We start from the raw sequence: 27,261 nt of genomic DNA on the forward strand, positions 1-27,261 counted from the left end.
GCCCTTCAATTTGGCTCTGCTTTCAGACCTTGGAAGCGAGGATTCTTTGTGTGCAAATAGAAAGTTAAGCGATTCACAGTCTAGTCCAGCTTCTCTACTTCCTCTACCTTGGAAATAATTATCTCTACTGAATATTTAGTTCAGAGCACTTCATTTTGCAAAGACTCTTTAGGAACGATCTTTCCCACTAATAGGTCTGTTTCAGGAGAGTCAGCAAGCAACAAGCAGGTCTGAGCTGCTTTCAGGAACAAATCATCTCTTACAATCTCCTGTTCAATTTAACTAAGCAAACATATGGAATAAGAGACTTGCTGGGCAGGATTTTGAGCTGTGTTTCCATCTACTTTAAATTCCGCTTCTCCTTGAACTGTGATTCTTGCGTACATGTAAACTCCTCACTGGAAATTTGGCGGTGGCTGCAAAGTCTGGGCTGCACGCTACACACTTTACTCATGCTGTCTGAGTCACTTGTTCACTGCCGTTACGTAAGCTGTACAAATGACGGCCACCCTTGGGGGCTTAGCTTTGGTGCTTGACCCTCTGTGGAAGCAGCCCTGGTCAGCAAGAAGGTTCCCGGGTGGGCAGATCTCTTTGGCTTTATGAGGGACACTGACGTCAGCTCCTCTTTTTCCTCTGATTGGTGACATCATCTCTAATGTGACACAGACCTAACTATTAAAATTTCCTAACTTCTTGGTTGAAAGTAGCTAAAAATGACTTCTTACCATGGAGAAAGAATCCTCTATGAAACACTGTATCAGACATCAACTACTGGATAAAGTTTATCTAATTTTCTCGTTTCTCTTTCTTCCCCTTCATTTTTGATCTATTGTACTGAGCTTTCCCTCAAGTTTATAAACCTGATTTGAATGGAATTTGTGCTTCTGATTTGACCTCAGGATCAGATTGCCTGGATAATATTCCTTCCATAAACAACCTGTAGACAGGGCTTTATGTCTCTTTCTCTCGCTCTCTCTACACATAGTCTACAATATGCTAATATATATGTATATTACAGATACATATATGTACAATATATGTATTGGGTTGGCCAAAAAGTTCATTTGAGTTTTTCCCTAAGAGCTTATGGAAAAACTCGAATGAACTTTTTGGCCAAGCCAATACATGTGTATATATACAATATAGTATAATATTTACATACATATACATATATTCTGGTTTAAATTCTGTACAACATTGTTTGTAACCAAACAATAGTCCCGTACACATCTTCTAATGCCTACTTTAATGTCTTTAACAGTGGTGTACTTGAATTTTAACATTAGTCAATCTCTGTGTATTTTAATTAAATACCTTAAAATAGGTTGAAACCATAATTAATTGCCATTTTTGTAGGTCAAAAAGGGACAAATACTGGCAATTTGATATGGAAAAACCTAGTATAATATCTACTCATTCCACAAATACCCAAGTGCCTAAAGTGTGCATTCCGCCAGTTGCCATGGGAGATGGAAAATGAGAATGAGAGGCTCCTCCTTGGAGCCTCTAGTCTATACACCACAACTTGAGTACTAGGTAGAAAGTGATTTGTTCTTTAGGAGGGGAAGAGCAGCACACTGTCTTGGAGGAATGGACCATGTTTTCAATGGTAATTCCCTACATCCCTGCAGTACCTGGGGTACCACAGAATCCCATGACAAAGCCCCATTTTCAAGAATCTTTGGTGCCCCAAAGCCTCCTAAGTCAAGTTCAGAGCCCTTAGTCTGGCATTCAAAGTACCTACCTGACATTATTCCCTTCCCCTTATGTTTGTACCTCTGCTCTCCTATCTGTTTCTGCTATTCCTGCCTCCTGGAAGGTTCTCTCCTCTCACTTGAGACGCAAAAGGTGTGGGAGCTAAACGTATATCGTCTGGGTTCAAATCCCAGGTCTCCACTTCTTAGCTGGGCAACCTCTGGCACGTTGTTTGATCCTGGGTACCTCAGTGTACTCTCCTGCAGAAGAGGGGTAATAGTGAAGCCTCATTGGACTGTGTATGCTACATCATTTATTATATGCAAAGCACTAGGGCAGAGCCGGATGCAGAGTAAGCACTCATTAAATGTTTATTATTATAATTTCTGCATGTCCAAATCTCACTCATTTTGTTTTCTTTTTAAAATTTTATTTATTAAACTATAGTTGATTTACAATATTGTGTTAGTTTCAGGTGTACAGCTTCAGATTCTTTTCCATGATAGGTTATTATAAGATACTGAATATAGTTCCCTGTGCTATATGGTAGGACCTTGTTGTTTATCTATTTTATATATAGTGTTTGTCTATTAATCCCATACTTCTAATTTATCCCTCCCCTCCCCTTTCCCCTTTGGTAATCATAAGTTTGTTTTCTATGTCTGTGATTCTGTTTCTATTTTGTAAATAAGTTCATTTATATCATTTCTTTAGATTCCACATAGAAGTGATATCAAATGATACTTGTCTTTCTCTGCCTGACATACTTCACCTAGAATGATAATCTCGAGGTCTGTCCATGTTGCTGCAAACGGCAATATTTCATTGTTTTTTATGGCTGTCTGTCACTTATTTATTTATTTTTGGCTGGTTGGGTCTTCGTTGCTTCACGCAGGCTTTTCTCTAGTTGCAGCGAGCTGGGGCTACTCTTTGATGCAGTGCGTGGGCTTCTCCTTGTGGTGGCTTCTCTTGTTGCGGAGCACGGGCTCTAGGCGTGCAGGCTTCAGTAGATGTGGCTCACAGGCTCTAGAGCACAGGCTCAGTAGTTGTGGTGCACAGGCTTAGTTGCTCTGCAGCATGTGGGATCTTCCCAAACCAGGGCTCGATCCCATGTTCCCTGCTTTGGCAGGCAGATTCTTAACCACTGCACCACCAGGGAAGCCCGAAAAGCAGCTATTCTGGTTGTCTTTAAATCCCCTCCCAAGTCTAGTACAATGCTTTGCACATAATAGACACATTTATTAAAGGAATGGGCAAAGTTGTGCTCTAGGAAGATAACTGTACGTAGGATGGGTTATAGAGACCAGCTAAGGCTACGGTAATAGACCTGATGTTGTTTCATTGACCCTTTCAATACTCTGTTGATGGTGAGAATGAAGAAATAAAAACCTTACAAAAGTTAAATCTTTCTCTTGCTCTCCCCACTCCCTCCGACTATAAAGTCCTGCAGTAATTCCCTGTATCTTGAATTTATCCAAGATAGTCCTCCACTGAGAAGTTAAAAGTAGTCTTAAGTGGAAGAACTCTTGCCTCTCATTTATTTAACTGATTTTAAAAAATAGCTTGCAATAATGTTGCAAAGAGAGTTGTACACTATATTGCCATTAATAATGCATAGTAATGTTATGTTACACATCAAAGGAGAATTAAGGTAGCAGATGGAATTAAGGTTGCTAATGAGCTGACCTTAAAATAGGGAAATTATCCTGGGTTACCTGGCTGGGCTCCATGTAATCACAAGGGTTCTTAAATGTAGAAGAGGGAGACAGAAAAGTCAGTGTGAGAGTGATACAGTCTGAAAAAGACTCCACCAGCCGTTGCTGGCTTTAAAGAATAAGGAAGGGGACCATAGCCAAGAAATGCAGGCAGCCTCTAGAAGCTGGAAAAGGCAAGAAGACAAATTCTCCCTTAGAGTCTCCAGAAAGGGCCACCACCCTGTTGACATCTTGATTTTAGCCCTAGGTGATAGATAGAATAATGGCTCCAAAGTTGTCCCCATCCTAACCTCTGGAACCTGTGAATCTGTTACCTTACATGGCAGCAGGAACTTTTCAGATGATTAAGAATCTTGAGATGGAGAGAATATCCTGGATTATCCAGGTGGGCCCAGTGTAATCACAAAGATCCTTTTCAAAAGGAGGCAGGAGGGTGAGAGTCTACCGAGAGATGTGACGACAAAAGCAGAGATTGGAGTGCTGTGCTCTGAAGATGGAGGAAGGGGCCACCAGACAAGGAATGCAGGCAGCCTCTAGAAAAGGCAAGCAGACAGATTCTCCCCTTGAGGCTCCATAGGGGAGATTTTGGCCCAGTGAAAGCCATTTGGGGACTATCTCCAGAACTGTAAGATAATACATCTGTGTTGCCTTAAGCCACCAAGTTTGTGGTACCTTGTTACAGCAGCCATAGAAAACTAATATACTTAGTTTATAGCTGATCACAGCCACATGGCTAGTTAGTGATAGACAGAGATTTGTGTGGTGTGCTCCAAGGACAAAGAACAAGATAAACTCAAAGGGCCAATATTGCTGGAACAAACAGTTACAGGACTCCTATCGCTCTGTCACGATGTGACCATTGCAATGAACCAGAGCCCCCCTCCCAAGCAGCATGCCCTGTCCCTTTCCCATCCCATATAAGGAAAGACATTTGCCCTGTTTTTCTCCCGCTCAGCACACTGAAAGTATATATACTCTGCCCAGTCAGCAGATGTCTTGCAGGTTCCCTGGCTATTAAAAACAGACAAGCAACCCAAGCTCATTGTCGACCTTCCCTGGCTACCAGGAAGTCGGCCCACAGAAAGGTTCTTGCAGTGACCCTTCTCTTTAATAAACTCTATCTTCTGCCTTGTGTCTGGAAATTCTTTTCCAACCCACACTGGGACCACAACAATTTGAACTCAAGCCATCTGGCTCCTTTACCATGATGAGATATACATAGATAGAGATTTAAACAGTACATGCATTTCAATAAATGCAAATCTTTGATATTATTTTAATATCCATTCAACACCACCATATTAAATAGTTGTGTCCCACTGAATAAATACCATATTTTATCTAATACATCCCCTATTATTGGATACTTACATTGTTTCTAATGTTTCAGTATTCTAAAATTGGCAATGATAAACATCTTTCCAGTGATATTAATAATTTCTTTAGGAAAACCTCTTAGAAATGCTAGGTCAAAAGAAGTGCATTTTAAAAAATGGCCAAATTACCCTCATAAGATTGCACTGGAATATAATTTAAAAGAAAGTAAAATACACAGCTAAGAGCAGGAACGTATCTATCTTCTGTTTCTGCAACACTTCTGGTATTAGTCTATTTTTCTTATCCGTGAAATAAGAAAAATATTTTGTTTTTGAAGGTTTTAACTATAATATATATATATATATATATATACTTTTTTTTTTTCTGTAGAATCTTTGGTGTTAGAGCTAGAGAGTATTTAGAGGTCATTTAGTATAACCCTTTAATTTGTAAAGTCCCTGAGGCTCAGAGAAGTGAAAAGATTAGAAAGGCATCCCCAGTGGGCCATGTCTGGCCAGAACCCACTGGCCTGACTCTACGCCCAGCATCTTTTCACATCTGCTGCAAATGTCATGAGGATGGCCCCTAAGTTGGTACAATTATTTTTTTTTCTTCAAATCATGCCAGAAATCTCTTGTCCTCATTAATCAAAAGCATATTTTAGGGGCTGTAGATTAATACTGATCCGTATATCCAGTATTAAAAGATGAACTCTAGTCCTTTCCTGGAGTGAGCCTGTTTTTATTTTCTCATTGCGAAATTTGGTAGGATCGAGGCAGACAATAACTTCCCCTTCTCCAACGTCTTACCGTAGGAGTTCTTAGAGTGGATAATCGGACGTTTCCATCACATTTTTGCCTAAGAACATAACTTTCTAACTTGGTTCGCATGTCACCCAACAGCACTGTTACTCTGTCCTGGAATTTGATGTACACAACGGTATGCAAATTCCTTCCTTCTCTCTGAAGCAAACAATGAAATAGGAAAACACACTGCCATTTTCTGACTGATCTCAATCGCTGAGGGTGGACCCCACATGTTACATCAGCAGGCCGGCTCCATTACACTGCCCTGCGCTGTGCTCGAGCTACTGAAATATTGATTTTTACAGAGCCGGCGCGCACACACTGAAAAATCAATATTCCAGTGCACACAACAGAGCAAGCGGCAGAGCCGGGACCAACTCCGAGGCCCAGCAAGCACTGCCGGCAGGCCTTGGCCGAGGACGGGAGGCCGGTGGGGGGGCGGGGGCGATGCTGGACGAGACAATGCCAGGGGAGAGGCCCCTGCAAACCTGGGAAGGGTCAGATAAACCAAGTGTGCAGAGCAAAGAGGAGAGTGGAAAAGATCCTTGAGGATAAAACAGTTGGAAGGAGCAATGATTTATCTTTCCATGGGGGAAATGGGGAGAAGGAGAGAGTAAATTAAGAAGAGAGGATGGGAAGAATTTTACAGGTAAGAATCTTCCCATGAAAATGTATCTTTTGCTTTTCTGTATCATTCGGTCAGACTTATGATAGAAACACGATAAAGATGATACAGATATTTTATTATAGGAAGGAAAAAATAACTAGGCCAATTGTGAGAAAGATTTATATTTTTAAAAATGCAGCCCCTTTCCTTTTCCTTGGTGACTAAAAGCTGGCAGATCTTACAATAACCATCAGAGTCAGCATTTATAATATGGGCTCTACCTTTGCGTTGCTGTTACTTTCTTTTCCTTGGGGAAGGGGGAGGGAAGGAAGAGGTCCTGGTCATGTGGGCCATTCATCGATTCCCTTTCTTTCTAGAAAAGCACCTTTCTTGGCATGCTTGGGGAACCACGTTAAGAATTGATTCCTTTTACGTGCCCCGTGACTTCTCACGAAATTCTGAGCTCCTCAAGTCACAGCTCCACCCAGATGTAGAGAGGAGAACGCGTCCTGTGTTCCACCCTCGGCTGCCCAGTACTCAGCAGAGGACGGGGTGGAGATGGACCGGCCTTTCGGTTAGTCCTTGTAGACGTGTTAAAAAAAAAAAAAAATCAGGAGTGGTACTTTTACTTTTAGTATTTTGGCCTCTTTTTTATTGGGGGTGGGGTGGAAGGCAATTAAAAGGGAGTACTTTTAACCCCGATGAATTCTTGATTTTGCTTTGTCCTAGAATTCTCTTACCGGGAATCTCGCTATTAGTTCTCTCAACTCCCTGCCAAAGGAGGAAACTGCCCTCCCCGAGGTTTCCATTTCGTTCTCTGCCCTGCAGGCAGCCTCGCTGCCTCCTCTTTCCCGGCCCAGGAGACATGAGGCCCAACAGGGCTCGGGTCTGGTGGAAGGGACTCCGGAGGAAGCCGGCAGTGAGGGGCACCTTACAAAACCCGGCTCCTCAGGCCCTGCGGGGCGGGCCGGGGACGAGGTTCTGCAGACTCACTAGAGGTATAAAGGGTAGGGGGTCCGGGGTGGAGTGGGGTGGCAAGGGGGGCGGGCCGGGACGCCGAGCCAGGTGGGCACCTGGAGCACCCCGCCCCTCCCGGCCCCTCCCCCGGTCCGGCCGGCGAGCCGAGGCCCCGCCCCCGCCCCGCGCGCCCCCGCCCACTCCCGCCTCCGCCCCGCCCCTAGCCCCGCCCGGCAGCTCTATTTGCATAAGGAGGTGGCTCCAGGGCCTGCCCGGGGCGCACGTGACCCCGGGGAGGCGGAGGGAACCTGCTGACTTGACACGAGCCGCTGTGCGGCTCCCCTTGGCGCGGAATAGCGAGAGCAGCCGTGACCTCCGACCCCGCCCGCCGGCAGCCAATAAGAGCGCAGGTCGTCTCCAAACCCAAAATTTCCACGTCGGCAAAAGTCAAGATGGAAGGGAGCGGAGCGGAGCGCGAGGGGGGGAGCCCGCCCGGGAATGCCTGGCTGCCGGTGCTGGAGGGGCAGGCTGGGGAGCTTGCGGCGGGCGCAGGAGGGGCCACGCGGGAGGGCGCCCCGGCCCTGGGAGACCGGAGCCCGACCACCCGCCCCCAGTCCCCGGCGCCTCTGGGCACCCCGCACTTCGGCAGCCGCCTGTGCACCCCACTGCCCCTCCGGCCCTAAGTCTCGGGGGTCGTAGGGTAGGGGTCGGTGGCGAGCGGTTGGGGGGGAAGGTGGGGAAGACACTTTCCAGACCTGTTGCACGGGTGCAACAGCTGTTCAGGTGCGGTAGGTAGGGGGAGTGGGCTGTCGGAGTTGGGAGGGAGGATGGCCGCAGAGACTGCAGGGGCAGGGGGTACAGGGCGGGGGCTCAGAACGGAGGGGTGGTGTTGGGAGCTGTGTGCAAGGGGGAAGGTTGTGTGCATATGGGGTCCGCGGGGAGCTCGCTGCCTACTGGGGCAGGGAGAATCCCACAGAGTGGGTGGGTGGAGTGGAGGAGAGAGGACTGCATAGACTCGAGTTCTGGGGCTGGGCGCGGGCTGCGGGAAGACCGGGAATAGAGTGTTGGGAATGGCTGGGGGAAGGGGAGCCGCTGTGGAGGCCCCGCACCACCTTGCTTTCCTGCGCGGTCCCGTCCGCGGGGCATTTCCCGGGCCTGTGTTCATCTCCCCCCACACCCCCCCCCCTTAACTCTTCCAGCTCCGAGAATTCGTCTTCGTGCAGCCCCCCTCCCCCACCAGCTTTCCAGATGGGAAGGTAAAAAGTTGCCACAAGTTAGATGGAGTGAGTTAGCTGCTTGCAAAAGTTTAAATAGCAGGACCGAGGAGGAGGTGGGGTTCGATCGGGAATAGGTTCTAATCTGGGATGGGTTGGAAGGCAGGGGGAGGGTGTGTGATTGCTGCAGCCAGCTTTCTGTGACATTGCGACCAGAATTTGTCGTACCGGGCTGTTAAAACACCATTTCTGTTGGGCATTTGCTCCTGCTGACTGCGGCAGTAACTTTCCGTAATTAATGACCCGTTCCATTATCTGTCGCATCCTGAGCTAAATTGCTTTTAACAAGTTATTCTTCTTTGTCTTAGCTGGGGGTAGGGGGGAGCACACCTGCAGGAAGAAACTTCTGGAGGAAGACGGGCTGTTTGGTCTTTTGAGGCAAAGTTCTGAGACACTCCGACTCTGAATATGATAGAAGTCAGTGCACTACAGAACTTTGTCTCTAGAGACTGTGATCGCCGCCGCCGCCGCCGCCGTCACCACCACCACCACCCGACGCGAGGGCGTCCGCCGACAGCCGACACCCGACGGGCTAGACGGGTAGCCCTGGTGGCCACGTCGCAGCACGTTTCCCTTGGGGGAGGGGCGACACCAGAGGGGGGTGTCCAAGTACTGCTCGGGGAACGTGGCCAACTCCCTTGAAGCTAGTGGGTTAAACCAAAATCCGAATTTCCCTTCGTTCATCTTGCCCTGGTGGACTTCTGACTGCAGAGTTCTTGGTTTAAAAAAAAAAAAGGTTTGGGCTTTTCAAGGTTATTTAAAAGGTGCTCAAAAGATGGACTTCACTTACTGAGCGAGGAGAGGAGAGCCACAGGTTTATAACTGGGTCTGTGGGTGCGCAGTGCCTTACAGGAATTTAAACTCTCTACACTTGAAAAAGAAAATGTATTTGTACAAAAGCCACGGATAATGGTCCTTTTACTCAAGTGACCTGTCAGATAAATGAGATCCTGCAAGGATTGAGTTTGGCGATCTAGTCTCAATTCTGTTTCCGATTCAGGTCCAATTCACTTTTATTTTTTAAAATAGGTTTTATTAATGGAAAGGAAGCACTTTTTTCAAGAAAGAATTTTGAAGGGCAGCTGGGTGGGGGGCAAGTGGGGGAAATATTTACTCGTTGGGGCTGTAGAGACACTTTGCACTGGAGACACTGCTCTTCTCATTACTGGAATGTGGGCTTTGGTTTGGGGAGTTCCTATCAATAGCGTGCCCTTTGCAATGGGCCATTGGTTTCTAGTCCTGTTCCATTGACACTGCCCTATTTTGATTTTATGAGCTTTTGGCTGGAGAGCTGATTGCTCCAAAGAATTACAAAAACTATATTAACAAAGTCATTTATCTAACAAATATGCTTGACGTGCCTGCTTGGTGCCGGGCACAGGGTGGTGAGTAAAAAGGAAACGGTTCCTGTGCCTTGTTGCTGACAGTCAAGTGAAGGAGGGACTCACTTTTGATGTAGGATTCTCCAGAAGCCTGGGGGGTTGCCTGTTTGTGTCTCTGAGAGGTCCTTGATTTTATAAAAGCCACCATCTTTTTACCTGTGTGTATTCCATCAGGAGAGGGTGATAATGGAGGGAGGATCAGTGGGGGTTGGGGGGTGGGAAGTATTCAGTTGCTTGGTATCAGAGCTTAATGGTAGGACTTAGTACTTGCTTTTCACAGGAATGATGTCTCCTGATCCTAAGACATCCTGGATTCTCTTTTACATGGCTCTTAGCCATCCTCTCACCCACCTTTCCATCATCAGTGACCGTTTTACTTCAGTTTCTCAATCCTTTACTCAAAAGATGGCTGAATTATATCTGTGCAGTAAAATAAAGTGTTTCGAACTCATGTACTTGCATTCATTTGAGATGTAAGATGTGCTTACTTGTAAAAAGGATTCTTGCCCCTGTTTTTGTGTCTGAATATGTCCACGAGATATTCTGAAAGTACTAACCTCCAACAAAACTTAAACCAACCTTGCAGGAGAATGCAGGTGGTTCTTTGAGGGTGGGGTTGTGGAGTGGTTGACTGGGAGAGCAGTCATCCTAGCAATGAGATGAGATCAGGGTCTCCCCTCCAAAGAAGTGTAAGGTTTGGAGTCCCCTGATGGGATTATGTCTGCTTTCACTTTATGCTTAAATGATTTGCTTAGGAATCTTTTGCCTTGTCTCCTGCCTGTGATTCTCGGTGAGTTAAAGGACTGAGTAGACAGGAGGGCTGTGGTATACTCTGGTGATGACGTTGATGGGGTAGGAACAGGAAAACTGGCATTCTGGGGGTTCTGACCATAAACTTGGCGTTTTCTCATTGACCTTGGTCATTCAGCAACCTGTGTCTTGTCACCTCCTGAGTATCAGGTGTTATTCTAGATGCTAAGGATTGGGCAGTGAACAAAATAAGCCAGAATCCCAGATCTCTTGGAGGTTATCCTCGTGCCAGAAGCAGACAATAAAAATATAAAGTAAAACGAGAGAAAGCACGCCAGGAAAGGGAGAACAGGGAGCGCTGGGGAGGCAGGGTGCTAGTGGAACCTGGGTCGCCAGGCTGAAGAACGCCACCACCAGCAGCCTACTTGGCATGGCCCAGGCCTCCCGTCTTTATTTTCAATTTTCAAGTGAATGAACCAAACAAGAGGTGCAACAGAAACTGTATATTATTAAACATTGGTACCTTTCACTTTTTTAAAGAGCATTTTACTTTCAAGTGCAAAGGTTGGGAAATGTGAGGGTGCTAGAAAATCTTCCCATGAGGAGCTGGGGAAACACAACACTAGGCCACACCGATTCCGCACCTGAATGTAGTATCTAACCCCATCTTCCAGCAGCAAAGTCTAGGATTCTAGGTAACCTTGCATTTCTAAGAATATGTATTCCAAAGAACTCCTAAGTGCTCCCCCAACATGCTTCGAACAGTGGCGGGGAGGGGTGGGGGGTGGACACATGTTTTTTGGGATCCCCAGGAGCCAGAGGAGTCTACCATCTAGGCCACAGGAGATTTCAGGAGTGACGCTTGCTAAACTTCTGTTACTTGACTTAGATTTTTCTTATTCATGTGGGCAGTACACACAGGGTGCTTCCATGGCATAACTGCTACAGACACAGAGAAACCTTACACAAACAAAAGCTGTGGACAGGAAAAGAAAAAGGCAGAACTCATTGTTCACACTGCTATATGTGATGTGTCAGGAATAGAAACCTGTGTCGCTTTGGTCACCTTGGTGGAACCAGATGGAAGGACGGTGTGTCTTCAGCAGACCCCTGGCAATATTAGACACACGTCTCATGATTCTGACCTGTGACTTAATTAAGTGGGCGCTAGGAGAGCTAGCTTTGACTTCAGCACAGCAAAAAGCCACTCTTGAAATGATTTGTCTGCTTTGCTCCTCAGACATGCCTCTCTTTTTGCCATTTAATAGGGAAAATCTAGTAGTTAAATAGTACTTCATTTGTGCCAGGTGCTATTATAAACATTCGCATATGTTAGATCATTTACTCTGAGGTCAATTCTGTTAATATCATTCCCATCTTACAGATAAGGAAACTAAGGCACAAAGAGATTAGATAACATGCCCATGGCACAAACTCAGTGGCTGAAGCAAGGCCCAGGCCCAGGCCGTCTAGATCAGAGCCTATAATCTTAGCAGCGGTGCTGTACTGAGTATCATTCAGTTGCCTAATTGGTTGCAGCATAGGACAAAGCCTGGGAGTCTAGGTTCAAAGTTAGAAGCATTGAATATAATCAGGGTTTATAGCTCAATGCAAATCTTCCGGTCTGTCTTTAGCATGTGAGGTCGGTTCCCAGGGCTCTGTGGTAGCACTGCTTTGAGGATTATTTTACAGTCTTCTGGTCACTTTTGCCACTGGGCAGAATTGAATGCCGAAAAAAAGAGAATGGCAGTTTCTTCAAAGTGTGCTGGGTGATACAGTACAAAATAAAAAATTGAAAATAACTAAGCTGTATTAATGCATTCATTTAACAACTTTGAGTTCCTACCATGAGTCAACCCCTGGATGCGAGCAGCTTCAGTGTAGTGTGAAATGCACAGAGTGCTGGGAACCACTGCTCACTAACCTGGAACATCCAGGAAGGCCTCCCAGAGGAGGTGATAACTGAGCTGAATGGTGTAGGATAAGTAGGAGGTAGCTGAATGGAGGGAAGGGCATTCTAGTTCAAAGGCACAGCAAGTACAGACTCATGGAAGTGTGCAACAGTATGATGTGTTTAGGAATCTGTAAGTCCTTATGTGTGGCAGGCATAAATGTCATGTGTGAGTGACAGGAAATGAGGCTAAGGAGATTGGCAGGGGTAGACCATGAAGGGCCTTGTGTGGTGTGTTTAAATTTTTGAACTTCAGCCTGAAAACCATGAAGCAACTAAAGGATCTTAGGCCTGATGAGCTCTGCTTTCTTAGATAGATTCTGGAAGCAAAGGGAAGAGGGTGGATTGTGTAGACGTAGATGAGCCAGTTAGTAAGCTATGAGAGTAGTGCAGGAGACAGAGTGAGAGCCAGTGGGATGCACAGGAGGGGCGTGCATGGGTTTAGGATGAGAGCAGGAAGGCCAGCTGACCTGGGGCAACCGTCCAAGGCAGGCTGCTCCTGAGGCCCTTGCATACATTTTGTTGGTCGTACTTACCCAGGGAATAAAATTGGCACTAAACTGCACTGTGTGTGATATTTCGAAATATTGAATTGCTTGGCTATAATCTCAAGTAAATTCCGGAAGTGTAATATTAGAAACATCTCTTTAACCCTTTATGGCATATTGGAAATTTTACCCTAGTTCAGCAAATCTGAGAAGTCAACAATTTCAAGACGCACCATCATTTACGTGTCACTAAGAAAGAAAAAGTGCTGCCAGTTAAACTGACACAGTGCTTATGTAACGCTTAGATTTTCAAAGAAATTTTAAAAGTCTCTTTTAGATTAAGATATAGATTAAAAAAAAAACAACCCCAGCCAGAAACAAAGAGCACCCTCAAAAGGTGGGGGACTGTAGAGGGTTTGATGAAAAGAATACTTACAAGGGATATGGGCAGGGTTGGGGGAAGCCAGTAGGGAAGAATGAAGCGGCCTGGGGCTGGTAGTGGTGGAAAGCAGGTACCAACCACTCCCAGGCCGCAAGGGGTGAAGGACAGATCCTGGGCTGAGGCTCTAGCAGACAGCTGCCCCACAGGAGCTGGGGCCTTTGGTGAAGGAATGCAGCTATTACCAACCCACAGCCCGGCAGGGAGGGAGCCAGGAGAGTAAACACTCAGAATTAGGAGTCAGTCCATAGAGGTCAGCCTCCCACGGGTAGGAAAGGGTGGAGAGTGCATCTGCGGGGTCAAATAGGGAATTTGCCAGAACAAAGTTTTGTTGTCTCATGTCCTCCTGTGCATACATAACAAAAAAAACTATCAGAGAGATAAATTGCTTAAAGTGTTCCTGGAACTTCATACTCAGGGTCCTCAGTGGCTAATGTTTTCACACAGTCTCATCCTCTGTGCCAATAAGAGCACAAATCAAGATGCAGTGTTTCTGAGAACGGTGCCCCACTGTGGTCTGTGCATCCAAGCCGCCGATACCCTTTGTGCAAGGTTGATGCTGGGCCTTTAAAAATGTTTTTTTTAATTTAAATAACACGAAATTTACCATTTCATTTTCAGTACACATTTTTAAGTGTACGCTTCAGTGGCATTAAATACATTCACACTGTTTTGCCACTATCACCACCATCTGTCTCTAGAACTTTTCATCACCCCAAACTGAAAATCTCTTCCCATTTAACAGTAACTTCCCATGATGCTGGGGTTTTCCTGACCTTACCAGAAGGGGCCAAATGAAGATTTTCAGATTGAATCTGTGCAAAGGTAGAAAATGCCAATGAAATGATGCCTGCTGCTTGGCTGACAGCGCTTATAACGTGTTACCCGTTGTCAGATGCATCTTAATTTCAGAGATAAAATGTGAAAAAATACGTTGCTTAGAATCAATGAAATACGATGAACCTCTCTAGAGTATTACAACCAGTGTTCCATGAGTGGGCTTCAAGTGGGCCAAATACTGCTCTCCTCTGCCCTCAGGGACGCCAGGCAGCTGGAACCCCTAGTCTGGAAACTTGGCTGTGAGCAGCGTTATCCATTTACCCCCCTGTACCCTAAAATATTATCATTTACTGTATGCAATATTATGTGAAAAAGGCTAGGAAGCACAGCTCTGGAAGGTTCCTATCTTTAGTCTGGCCAGATTTCTGATTTTATTTTTATGACAGTATCATCTGTGTGCATAAGAAGGCAGGGGATACTGATGGAAGAGCTGTTTAAATACGCTTGGATGAACGTAGCGGTAAAGCTCCCCTTCTAGAGGATGGAAGATGCACCCAAGCCAATGAGGTCCTTTCCGTATTTTTGCTATGAAAAGCTTAAACAGAAATGACTTTAGGGTACTTATCAGAATGAAACCCCTTTCATACCCTTTCAACCAGCAATCCCATTTGCATTGGTTAAGATAGTTTGGGCTCTAAGTATTACAAACCCAAACTCAAGTGGCTGAAAGGAAAAATAACTTCTCTCACTTGACAAGAAGCCCAGAAGGAGGGAGGCTTCAGGGGTGGTTAATTCAGCAGCTAAACAGTGCATTAAGGATTTGGGTTTTTTCATCTTTCCCCTCTGCCATTCTCAGCTCCTTTGCCTCATTCTCAGACTAGGTCCTCTCATGGCTGTGTGAAGGCTACAGCAACTCTGGATGTGACCAGAGAATGTCCCTGAGCCCCTTGTTTTCTCAAAGGCCCAGCCACTTTCTGCTGTTTCCCATTGGGCAGAATCTAGTTGGATGCCCAGCCATTAACCAATGACTGCCAGTGGGAATGGGACCATGTGACTGGCCTGGACCAATCAGGACTTAATTCGGACTCAGGAGGAGTTGAGGTGGACCCTGATCCAAATCTATTCCGTTAGCAAAGAAAAGATGGGGGAGGGTGTGTCTCTTGGGTAGGCAAATGAAAGTGTCTGTTGAACCATTTTTAGGGAGCAGTCTTACAAAGCTGCAACTCCATGGTGAGTGTACACTTGTTGCAATATTATTTTTAAAGGCAAAAATTTAGAATTAACCAAAATGTCCATCAGTAGAGGACCTGATAAACTACGGTATCGCCGTACAATGAAATAGCTATTGGGAGAGAGTAAGGTAGATATGCATGCAATCAACATGGAGGGATCAATGAGATGTAGTTTTCAGCAAAGAAAATGTTATAGAACAATAAAGGGAATTGATTCTATTTTGATCCTTCTAGGTGCACTCATCTACATATACACTCAAAACAGGCGTAGAGTTGGTATGTTCTGGTCTGAAGGGGATTAGGATGGGAGAGGTGGAGGTGGTGGAGAGAGGAACTTTCACTTAATAGGTTTTGATTTTTTAACTTTTTTAACACAATATAATGCTTTTGTGATTAAACATTAATTTGCCACGTGATAAGAAGGCAAATAGAATATGACCATGGCAATAGTATATTGCTAGTAATGAGATCATACTCTCTCACATCACAGCCACATGTATCAATAAATTAATCACTATTTTATTACTATTTTTTTTGAAGTCTCATGTCCACACTGGATGTACCTAATCTTTGGTAGTTTACAGTGTAGCCTCTTGAGCTCAACAGCTACACTGTTGGGCTGTCCAACACAGTAGCAACTACTCACGTGTGGCTATTTAAATTTAGATTAATTAAAATGAAAGAAAATAAAAAATTCACTTCCTCAGCCACACTAGCCACATTTCAAGTGCTCAGCAGCTACACGTGGCCAGTGGCTGCCGTGTTGGACAGCTTGGGTTATAGAACATTTCTATCATCGCAGGAAGGTCCATCGGACTGTACCGCTCGAAGCCTGGCAGCTGGAGTTCAAGTGTAGGCTTAGCCTCTTAGTTCTGTGGCTCTGGGAACGTTCTTTAACATCCTTGTTCCTTAGCTTTCTAGTCATTAAAACAGGGCTAATAATAGTACTTACCTCACAGAACTGTTGAATAGATTAAAATTCTTAGTGCCCGGTATATGGTAAATCATCAGTAAGGTTACGCATTCTTATGAGATTTGTTGTTAGGAACATTTCTACCCACAGTGATTGAGCACTTGCTGAGTGCTGGGCACTGTCCTCACACCATCATTTTATGGATAAAACTGTGGTTTGACAAGTGAAGTAAAGCTAGCCTGTCTATCCAGTAGAGGCAGGGCAGAGTCTGAGCCAGGTCACGTACCAAAGCTTGTGCTCCTAGGTGTTTAATATGTAAATGACTTCTTTTTAGGGGGGTGGGGACGACTGAGTAGTTAACCCTGCCTCTGGCATCCTTGCCCCCCTCCTGCCCTCCTTCTCCCTTTCTGAACAAGAGCTGACTGATTCCAAAGGACTGTAAGATTTTAGATTTGTGATTAGCTTTTTTATTCTTTCTACTTTTTTGATGGCGTAAGGCTTGGAGATGAGAGAACAATGAAATTTATTAGCAGCTGAGTACCCATTTTCTGTGGTGTGTGAATATTCTGTTTCTTCTTGTGGGTTTTCCAAAAGTCAAACAGTTCTTTTAAAAGGAAACCACTTTGTGACCAAATTAAAGAAGGGGAGATCTTGTTAGAGGATGAAACAGGAAGAGACAATTATCTTCAAGAGCTCCTAATCAAAGTTTAAAATCATCATCTATGTCTGCTTGAAGGTTCAGTTACACATCCCTTGCTTGGGGATGGGAGGTCTATAGAAAAGAACATGGATCACGCAGACATTTATTATGAAGACTCACGAGAAGCGGCTATAGGTGTCGTTTTCACTTCATTTGGGAGGGGACTTGTGTCTGTCACAACTTCTTGCGCTGGACCTGGGTTCACCTTCATTGGTGAAAATGGCACCCTTAATTAGAGGACCTTTAGAATTGTTTTCCTGATTATGCTGCATGCTGTCAAAAAGATGTGTTCATCTCAATGGTGAGGATAAACCCCTGTAAGCAGCACAAAAAGGAACTAGTATCTGCAGATAAGGTCTTGCTTTTTATTTCATTTCTTAAGCTACAATTCCAGTTGGCTACTGTTTCCCTGTGAGTCAACATTTATATTGAAGTTATTACCATAAGCTGAAGTGCTATGGAAAATACGCCTTCAGTTTTTTCAGTCTTCCTAAGCTGTGTGTATGTGTGTGTGTGTGTGAGAGAGAGAGAGAGAGAGAGAAAGAGAGTGTGTGTGTGTGTGTGTGTGTGTGTGTGTGTGTGTGTGTGTGTGTGTGTTAGGGGAGAGGAAAGACAACTAATGCAGTTTTGAAAGGCCATTGAGAATTGGCTTCTTAGGGTGTCATGATGTTGTCTGGGGATTAGAGAAAAGGAAGAGGATGGTTTAGCAAGACCAGCTCAGGCTGTTAAACCATCTGATGTTAACAGATTTATCTGTACCCTGTGAAAACTGAAAATTCAATTCAGTTCATCTTTCTAGCTTCCAAACACTGAATTTGAAATTATCTGAGGCACTTCACTGTATAATGAATTGTAAATAATTTATCTTGAAAAACTGAATTTGAATAGAAAAGCAAGAAATAGTAGAAAACTTTTACTCTCTTATTTTATTTCTTCCTCCCCAATGCAAATCATGAGTTTTCTTTTTGTTTCTGAAATATGATTTCTTGAAAACAAATTATAGCACAATGCCTAGAGCATTGGCTACATTGGCTTGATTCTAAGCTCCATGAGGGCGGGGCCATTTGTGCTTGATTTGTTGCTACATCCCAACACCTATCACTGTCCCTGGCCACTCCATAGAGATTTGAATGTGTGAATGAGTTTGTGCATCTTAACCTTATGTATGTGTGTGTTTTAGTATCTTGAGAGTTAACATAATTTCAATTTATCTTCACTGATGTGGGCTCCTTAGATGTTTGATATGATCATAGGTGAGATAACCACATCCTTCCATATATTTGCTTTCCAAGGTTTTCTTTTGTGGAATTAGTGAAAGCATACATTTCTCTTCCAACATTTCTTTTTAGGTTGACCCTGGATTCGGAAGTTTCCAGCCTGAAATGATTATAATCGAAAGAAGCTTTTCTCCTTATTCTTCTTGATGCCAACACACCCACTTCTCTCTTTTAAAACAATAGCATGACATCTTTGATTAATATTATGAAGCCCAGAGATCTTCAGACTGGGTCCTGCATATCCAGGGAGGTATATGAAGACTTTGTAGGGGTTACTTGGGAACTGAAATGTCAATGGAATCGATTCTGTGTCCTCAGCTTCCCTATTGATGATTTTCTGAAACTGACCTGCTCATCTGGGTTCTGGGTGATTTATCCTCTCCTATATCTCCTATTCCCAGCATCCTTCTCCCACTCTACAAAAGAAGGGCGCTTTCTTTCTTTTTCCTTTACCCCAAATCTTACTGAAGTGCATTGCCTGTGGTATAAAAGCCTCTGAGGCATCAAACAAAAAAACAATTTCCTTTGACAACATATATTTATCGAATACCTACTATGTGCCGGGCACAGTTCTAGATGGAACAAAACAGTAAAGAGTCTTTCCTCATGGGGCTTCCATTCTAGAAGGAAGAGATGGCCAAGGAACACAAAAGTGTCACCTGGGTTGCTTCCTTTAATCAAGGCCCTACAACTTTCTGACTAACCTCATTGAAGAAATGGCTTCCAGAAAACGTTTGCTTCTTATGTTTAATAATTAATAATCAAAACTTATGTTTAGGGCTTCCCTGGTGGCGCAGTGGTTGAGAGTCCACCTGCCGATGCAGGGGACACGGGTTCGTGCCCCGGTCCGGGAAGATCCCACATGCCGCGGAGCGGCTGGGGCCCGTGAGCCATGGCCACTGAGCCTGCGTGTCCGGAGCCTGTGCTCCACAACGGGAGAGGCCACAACAGTGAGAGGCCCGTGTACCGCAAACAAAAACAAAAACAACTTATGTTTACATTAGTTTTGTACTCATAATAATTGTAATGAAGGCTCAATCTAGAAAAAATATTTAACACTTGGAAAGTCATGGTCATGGGAAATTAAAACCAATTTAAATCACAATTCATATATGCATCTTAATTTCTGAGAAGTATGACAGGATAATCAATAAAAATGTAAAAAATTATATCAGAAAAATTCTTTGGGGAAAGTGTTATTAATTACAGTTTCAAAAAGAACAGTATAAATATTCTAATTATTAAATAAGAGGTTGTTCATATATTTTTCAAATGGGTAATTTGTTGGTATCAAATTGCTATGACTTTTAAGTTTCATTGGATACATATAAAAGAGTAATGTCACACTTTAAAAAAACCTCAGTATTTCCAATGACCAGAAATTACATCCTTTGTAGTTACAAAGTTTAAATTGTTGTTTAAACTTATGAAAAATGTTAAGCATCTACTTAAATTTGTGCTTGGGGCACATAGTTTTTCAAAGTTCTTGAGGTGAAAGGGGGTCGGGGGGATATATAAATAAACTTGTGAAGACCAAACTATAGGTTATGTTTTTTGGAAAGGGAGCTGGAGGTGGAATGGCACAATATATACATGACAATATTGCCTGGTTGTAACTGATGCTTCGTAGAATCATACTAAAACTTTTCCTGGAGGGCTAGAAAAAAAACGTTCAGATCACTTACAAAATATTGACTTAATAATCACTGGTTTTAAGTGACCAACATATAAATATGAATATTTACATTTTACAGTCACTTTGGACTGTCAAGTCTAGAGGCCAGAAAGTGGTGATAACGTAATTAAGATACTGTTCTTGCTTGATGAACCACTCTGAGGCTATGATCCTAAAACAGTTCATACTCAGGCACTAGCATCGGTGGATGCAGGGTACCCTTCACAAGAAGCTTGCACAAACAAAGTTAAATTTCACAGAAACTTGCTGTAGGAACAGTGTGCTGGTTATGGACTGCCCCCTATGTTGTGCAACATGGTTGTCCTGTTATCCTTCATGCCTGGAACAAGTATTTATTGAGCACCTACTACGTGCCAGGCATTGTGCTAAGGGATAGTAATATACTGGTGAGTTAAGGGATGTGACCTGTCCTTGGCTGGGCTCAGTGTCAAATTCCTGGGGAGGATCCAGGGAGCTTTGCTGGGGAAAAGATAGGCAAGGAGAAACTTCCAGACTAGCATGAATGCCAGCATAGAGCTAGCATGCAGTAAATGTCAGTTGTTTTTAATTAGTAAAAAGTAATGCTGCTGCTATTGCTTACTAGTACTACTAGCATTAACTGTAACCCTCGTTACTGCCACCAATATTACTACCTAGGTCCTGTATATCTTACTTGTAAAAAGCTCTGTTGGAAAGAGCACCACCCTGAAGGCTTCCTTTTTCATGTGACAGGTGTTGTTTTAAACACTTTACAGACTTGCCTCATTTATTCCTTGAAACAACCTGATATTACATCCCTTTTACAGCTGAGGTAACTGAGGCACAGAGAAGTTGAATAACTCGCTCGAGGGCAGACAGGTATGAAAGAGTGGAACTAGGGTCTGACCCCAGGCAGTCTGCTCCATAATACTGACTCTTCTCTCTTAATCATAAAAGAATTAAACGTTAACATTTATGGAGCACTTAATGTGGACCAGGCCTTGTGCTAGCCACTTTACATAAATTATCTAATTTAATTTTCACAATAAAGTAACTCTGGTGTATTGTCTCCACATTATAAGGAAACGGAGGCATAAAGCAGTGGAGTAACTTGGCCAACCTTGCAAAGCTGGTAAATGGCAAAGCCATGATGGGGAGCCAGGATTCCAATCCAGAGCCCCCAAAGACCACTTTGTCAAGCTCCATTGCAGCTGGTCTCCATGGGTGCTTCTGTACCTGATGACATCACTTAAGGGCTCCTTCCTGAGAGCCTCCCTGACCACCTTTCATCCCCTTGCTTACCCACCATCAGAAGCTGTCACAGGGTCTTAACACACCATTTAAATAACTTCAAATGCCTCACCCTAGTGTCACTTTACTCAATGGATTGAAAGAGTGCCAAAGACTGCTCAGGGCAGGAGGCGCAGAATTCACCTGGAATCTGAATCTTACTAGCTGATATCACAAACCTCTGTATGTTGGTGTTTTCACATCGGTACATTTCAGGGTGGGGTCACCATTAAACCTCATGGTAAAATCTAAAGCTGGATCTTGCATCCACAAGGGTCATAATTTGACTGTGAAATGGTAAGAAATGGTGGCTTGTTTTACAAATGAGCGCTCAGAAGGAAATGGATGTGCCCCCCAAATAGCTGTCTCTTGGGTCAGGCTGCCTGAGTAGTGCACAGCACAGTTCAAGCAGAGATTCTGGCCAAAGAATCAGCCAGCTGGCACTCAAGAGCAAAAAGACACACGAGTGCAGGCGTGCTTGTGTGCCGCAGGGGCTCCAAGCTCAGGGAGAGTCTCCCCATCAGCAAAGGATTTGTTTAGTTAATAGACGTTTACTGAAGACCTGTTATTCACTAGATGCTGTCAAGCACTGGTTCCACAAAGATAAGTAAGATGCAATTCTTGTCCTACAGAAACTCAGAACCTGATAGTAGAGAGAAATGTGTAATCAAATCCCTGGGCCATACTGTGGCAGATGGGTATTTATAAGGTTGGGATGGCAACAAGAGAGCAGTGATCATCTAGTTCCAGAAGTGAGGGTCCAGGAACACTTCCCAAAGATGGTTCTATAGACTGAATGTTTGTGTCCTCTCAAAATTCATATGTTGAAACCTAACCTTCTAGGTGATGGTATTAGGAGGTAGAGCCTTTGGGAGAAGATTAGGTCATGAGGGCAGAGCGACATGAATGTGACCGTGTGAGGGCACAGCACAAAGATGACTGTCTATAAACCATGAAGGTGGCTCTCTCTAGGCACTGAATCCGCCAGTACCTTAATCTTGGACTTCCCAGCCTCCAGAATTGTGAGAAATAAATGTCTGTCGTTTATAAGCCACTCAGTCTATAGTATTCTGTTATAGCAGTCCAAACAGGCTAAGACAGATGGATACTCTAGATCTGGGTCTTGAAAGATGAATAGGAGCCCAAATGGAGAGAAAGGAGAAGGGCACTCCCGATAACACAACATGCAGAAATGCATGGAGTCACTGAACTGCATGGTGGGTTTGAGACCTCATGTAGCTGTTGTGCAATAGTATGGGCTTGTAAGTGTAGGAGACTGACGACAAGGCAAGAGAGACAGATACGGACCACACATCATGGGTGGCCTAATATTCAATGCCAGGATATTTGGACTTTATGCTGAAAGCCAAGAGGAGCCCCTGAAGGGCTATAGGCAGGAAGAGACATGGTGAGCATTTTGAAAAATAGCTCCTGCTGCAGAGAGAAGTATGATCTGGAATAGGTTTGTGGAATATTGAGCAGGGGGTACGGGCAGTAAGTCTGGAAGATGGTAGACGCAATAGGAAGTTATGGTAGTAGTAACTCTTTTTTAAAAAATTTATTTTATTGAACTATATTTGATTTACAATGTTGTGCTAATTTCTGCTGTACAGAAAATGATTGTTATACATATATATACGTTGTTTTCCGTATTCTTTTCCATTATGGTTTATCACAGGATATTGAATAGAGTTCCCTGTGCTATATATACAGTCGGACCTTGTTGTTTATCCATTCTATGCATAATGGTTTGCAACTGCTAGTCCCGCATTCCCAATTCATCCCTCCCCCACGGCAACCACAAGTCTGTTCTCTCTGTGAGCCTGTTTCTGTTTCATAGATAAGTTCATTTGTGTCGTATTTTAGATTCCACATATAAGTGATATCATATGGTATTTGCCTTTCTCTGTCTGACTTACTTCACTTAGTATGACAATCTCTAGGTCCATCCGTGTTGCTGCCAATGGCATTATTTCATTCTTTTTTATGGCTGAGTAGCATTCCGTTGTATATATGTACCACATCTTCTTTATCCATTCATCTGTTGATGGACATTTAGGTTGCTTCCATGTCTTGGCTGTTGTAAATACTGCTGCAACGAACATTGGGGTGCATGTATCTTCTGAATTAGAGTTTTCTCTGGATATATGCCCAACAGTGGGATCGCTGGATCATATGGCAACTCTAGTTTTAGTTTTTTTGAGGAACCTCCATACTATTTTCCACAGTGCTGCACCAATTTACATTTTCATATGGTAGTAACTCTTATGTGAAATTGCTCAAGAGACATTTAGGAGGTATGAGAAGCCAAACTTACTTTTGGCCTGAATGTGGAGAATAAAAGAAAAAAAATGAAGCTTAGGCTGACACTGAGATTTCTGGCTTGAGAAGTCTCTGGACTACCACTTTTGGAGGTGTTGGTGATGGCATAAAAGAGAAGGGAATTTGGAAGGATAGGTGGCAGAAATTCCATACAGAATGCTGGGATGAGGACCATTAGTTCTCTCCTAAGTCCAATCTTCTCTTCTTCTGGAGCAGTAGAGACTCTGATTTTTAGTTGAGCTAAATAATTACATTGTTCAGGTTTCTTTGTATCTAGGTATGGCCACGTGACTAAGTTCTTGCCAACAAGGATGAAACTGAAGTGTCATGTGGTAAATCTGGGAATCATCTTTGAAAGACAGCTGATACACACTTCTTACTCTCTTATTACTTTTTAAGAAATATTTATTTACTTCTCTCTAGTTGTGGCACCCTGTGGCATGTGGGATCTTAGTCCCCCGATCAGGGATCAAACACACATCCCCTGCATTACAAGGTGGATTTTAAGCCACTGGACCACCAGGTAAGTCCTTTACTCTCTTATTTTTGTTCCCTCCTCCATCCTGCTGCCTGAAACATGGGGACCAAAAGAGGATCTTGGGATAGCTCAGCCTGAGCTCAGATGAGCCTGGATCCCTGAGGACTCAGTGGAGAATGCCATAGCCGCCCCGGACTGCCTGCTTCTAGATTTCACTTACATGAAAAAGACGAAGCTTTTTACATTGTTTAGGCCGCTGTTAATTTGATTGTGAGCCAAACCTAACTCTAATGAATTCACAACCAAGGGGGGAAGCGGGGGTGGGGTGGTGGTGGTGGTGGTGGTGGTATGAACTGGGAGATTGGGATTGACATGTATACACTGATGTGTATAAAATAGATAACTAATAAGAACCTGCTGGCTTCCGGGAAGATGGCGGAAGAGTAAGACGCGGAGATCACCTTCCTCCCCACAGACACACCAGAAATACATCTACATGTGGAACAACTCCTACAGAACACCTACTGAACGCTGGCAGAAGACCTGAGACCTCCCAAAAGGCAAGAAACCCCCCACGTACCTGGTGCGCGAGGAGAGGGGATTGAGAACGCTGCTTAAAGGAGCTCCAGAGACGGGCGAGGGCCGCGGCTAAAAGCGCGGACCCCAGAGACAGGCATGAGACGCTAAGGCTGCTGCTGCCGCCACCAAGAAACCTGTGTGTGAGCACAGGTTACTATCCACACCCCCATTCCGGGGAGCCTGTGCAGCCTGCCACCGCCAGGGTCCCGGGATCCAGGGACAACCTCCTCGGGAGAACTCACGGCGCGCCTCAGGCTGGTGCGGCGTCACGCCAGCCTCTGCTGCCGCGGGCTCGCCCCGCCCTCCGTGCCCCTCCCGCGTCCGCGGCCTGAGTGAGACAGAGCCCGCCAATCAGCTGCTCCTTTGGCCCCGTCCTGTATGAGCGGGGAACGGACGCCCTCTGGCGACCTGAACGCAGAGGCGGGGCCAAATCCAAAGCTGAGCCCCTGGGAGCTGTGAGAACAAAGAAGAGAAAGGGAAATCTCTCCCAGCAGCCTCAGGTGCAGCGGATTAAAGCTCCACAATCAACTTGATGTAACCTGCATCTGTGGAATACATGAATAGACAACGAATCATCCCAAATTAAGGAGGTGGACTTTGAGAGCAAGATTTATGATTTTTTTCCCCTTTTCCTCTTTTTGTGAGTGTGTATGTGTATGCTTCTGTGTGAGATTTTGTCTGTATAGCTTTGCTTCCACCATTTGTCCTAGAGCTCTATCCGTCCGTTTTTTTTGTTTTTGTTTCTCTTAATAATTATTTTTAAATTTTAATAACGTTATTATATTTTACCTTACTTTATTTTATTTTACTTTATCTTTTCTCTCTTTTTCCTTCCTTCCCTCCTTCTTCCCTCCCTCCCTCCCTCCCTTCTTTCTTTCTTTCTTTCTTTTTCTTCTTCTACTAATTATTTCTACTTTTTCTCCCTTTTATTCTGAGCTGAGTGGATGAAAGGCTCTTGGTGCTGCAGCCAGGCATCAGGGCTGTGCCTCTGAGGTGGGAGAGCCAACTTCAGGACACTGGTCCACAAGAGACCTCCCAGCTCCACATAATATCAAATGGCGAAAATCTCCCAGAGATCTCCATCTCAACACCAGCACCCAGCTTCACTCAACGACCAGCAGGCTACAGTGCTGGACATCCTATGCCAAACAACTAGCAAGACAGGAACACAACCCCACCCATTAGCAGAGAGGCTGCCTAAAATCATAATAAGTCCACAGACACCCCAAAACACACCACCAGACGTGTACCTGCCCACCAGAAAGACAAGATCCAGCCTCATCCACCAGAACACAGGCACTAGTCCCCTCCACCAGGAAGCCTACACAACCCACTGAACCAACCTTAGCCACTGGGGACAGACACCAAAAACAATGGGAACTACGAACCTGCAGCCTGCAAAAAGGAGACCCCAAACACAGTAAGATAAGCAAAATGAGAAGACAGAAAAACACACAGCAGATGAAGGAGCAAGATAAAAACCCACCAGACCTAACAAATGAAGAGGAAATAGGCAGTCTACCTGAAAAAGAATTCAGAATAATGATAGTAAAGACGATCCAAAATCTTGGCAATAGAATAGACAAAATGCAAGAAACATTTAACAAGGACCTAGAAGAACTAAAGATGAAACAAGCAATGATGAACAACACAATAAATGAAATTAAAAATACTCTAGATTGGATCAATAGCAGAATAACTGAGGCAGAAGAACGGATAAGTGACCTGGAAGATAAAATAGTGGAAATAACTACTGCAGAGCAGAATAAAGAAAAAAGAATGAAAAGAACTGAGGACAATCTCAGAGACCTCTGGGACAACATTAAACACACCAACATTCGAATTATAAGGGTTCCAGAAGAAGAAGAGAAAAAGAAAGGGACTGAGAAAATATTTGAAGAGACTATAGTTGAAAACTTCCCTAATATGGGAAAGGAAATAGTTAATCAAGTCCAGGAAGCACAGAGAGTCCCATACAGGATAAATCCAAGGAGAAATATGCCAAGACACATATTAAACTGTCAAAAATTAAATACAAAGAAAACATATTAAAAGCAGCAAGGGAAAAACAACAAATAACACACAAGGGAATCCCCATAAGGTTAACAGCTGATCTTTCAGCAGAAACTCTGCAAGCCAGAAGGGACTGGCAGGACATATTTAAAGTGATGAAGGAGAAAAACCTGCAACCAAGATTACTCTACCCAGGAAGGATCTCGTTCAGAACCTTAACAAACTGAAGGAGAAAATACATATGATCATCTCAATAGATGCAGAGAAAGCTTTTGACAAAATTCAACACCATTTATGATAATAACCCTGAAGAAAGGAACTTCCCTCAACATAATAAAGGCCATATATGACAAACCCACAGCCAACATCATCCTCAATGGTGAAAAACTGAAAGCATTTCCACTAAGATCAGGAACAAGACAAGGTTGCCCACTCTCACCACTCTTATTCAACATAGTTTTGGAAGTTTTAGCCACAGCAATCAGAGAAGAAAAGGAAATAAAAGGAATCCAAATCGGAAAAGAAGAAGTAAAGCTGTCACTGTTTGCAGATGACATGATACTATACATAGAGAATCCTAAAGATGCTACCAGAAAACTACTATAGCTAATCAATGAATTTGGTAAAGTAGCAGGATACACT

General features: G+C 44.0%; 1 long non-coding RNA gene across 1 annotated transcript in view; it reads right to left on the reverse strand.

Moving 5' to 3' along the window:
* The window catches only part of LOC125965384 (uncharacterized), a 45,355-nt gene extending 20,472 nt beyond the window's left edge, over positions 1-24,883 (reverse strand). Inside the window, exon 1 of the long non-coding RNA XR_007479197.1 lies at positions 24,608-24,883. This is a non-coding gene — a long non-coding RNA (uncharacterized LOC125965384). The remainder of the gene's footprint in view (positions 1-24,607) is intronic.
* Positions 24,884-27,261: the final 2,378 nt, after the last annotated feature.

This window comes from Orcinus orca, chromosome 9 (genome assembly GCF_937001465.1).
Source record: "Orcinus orca chromosome 9, mOrcOrc1.1, whole genome shotgun sequence".
NCBI classification, from domain to species: domain Eukaryota; kingdom Metazoa; phylum Chordata; class Mammalia; order Artiodactyla; family Delphinidae; genus Orcinus; species Orcinus orca.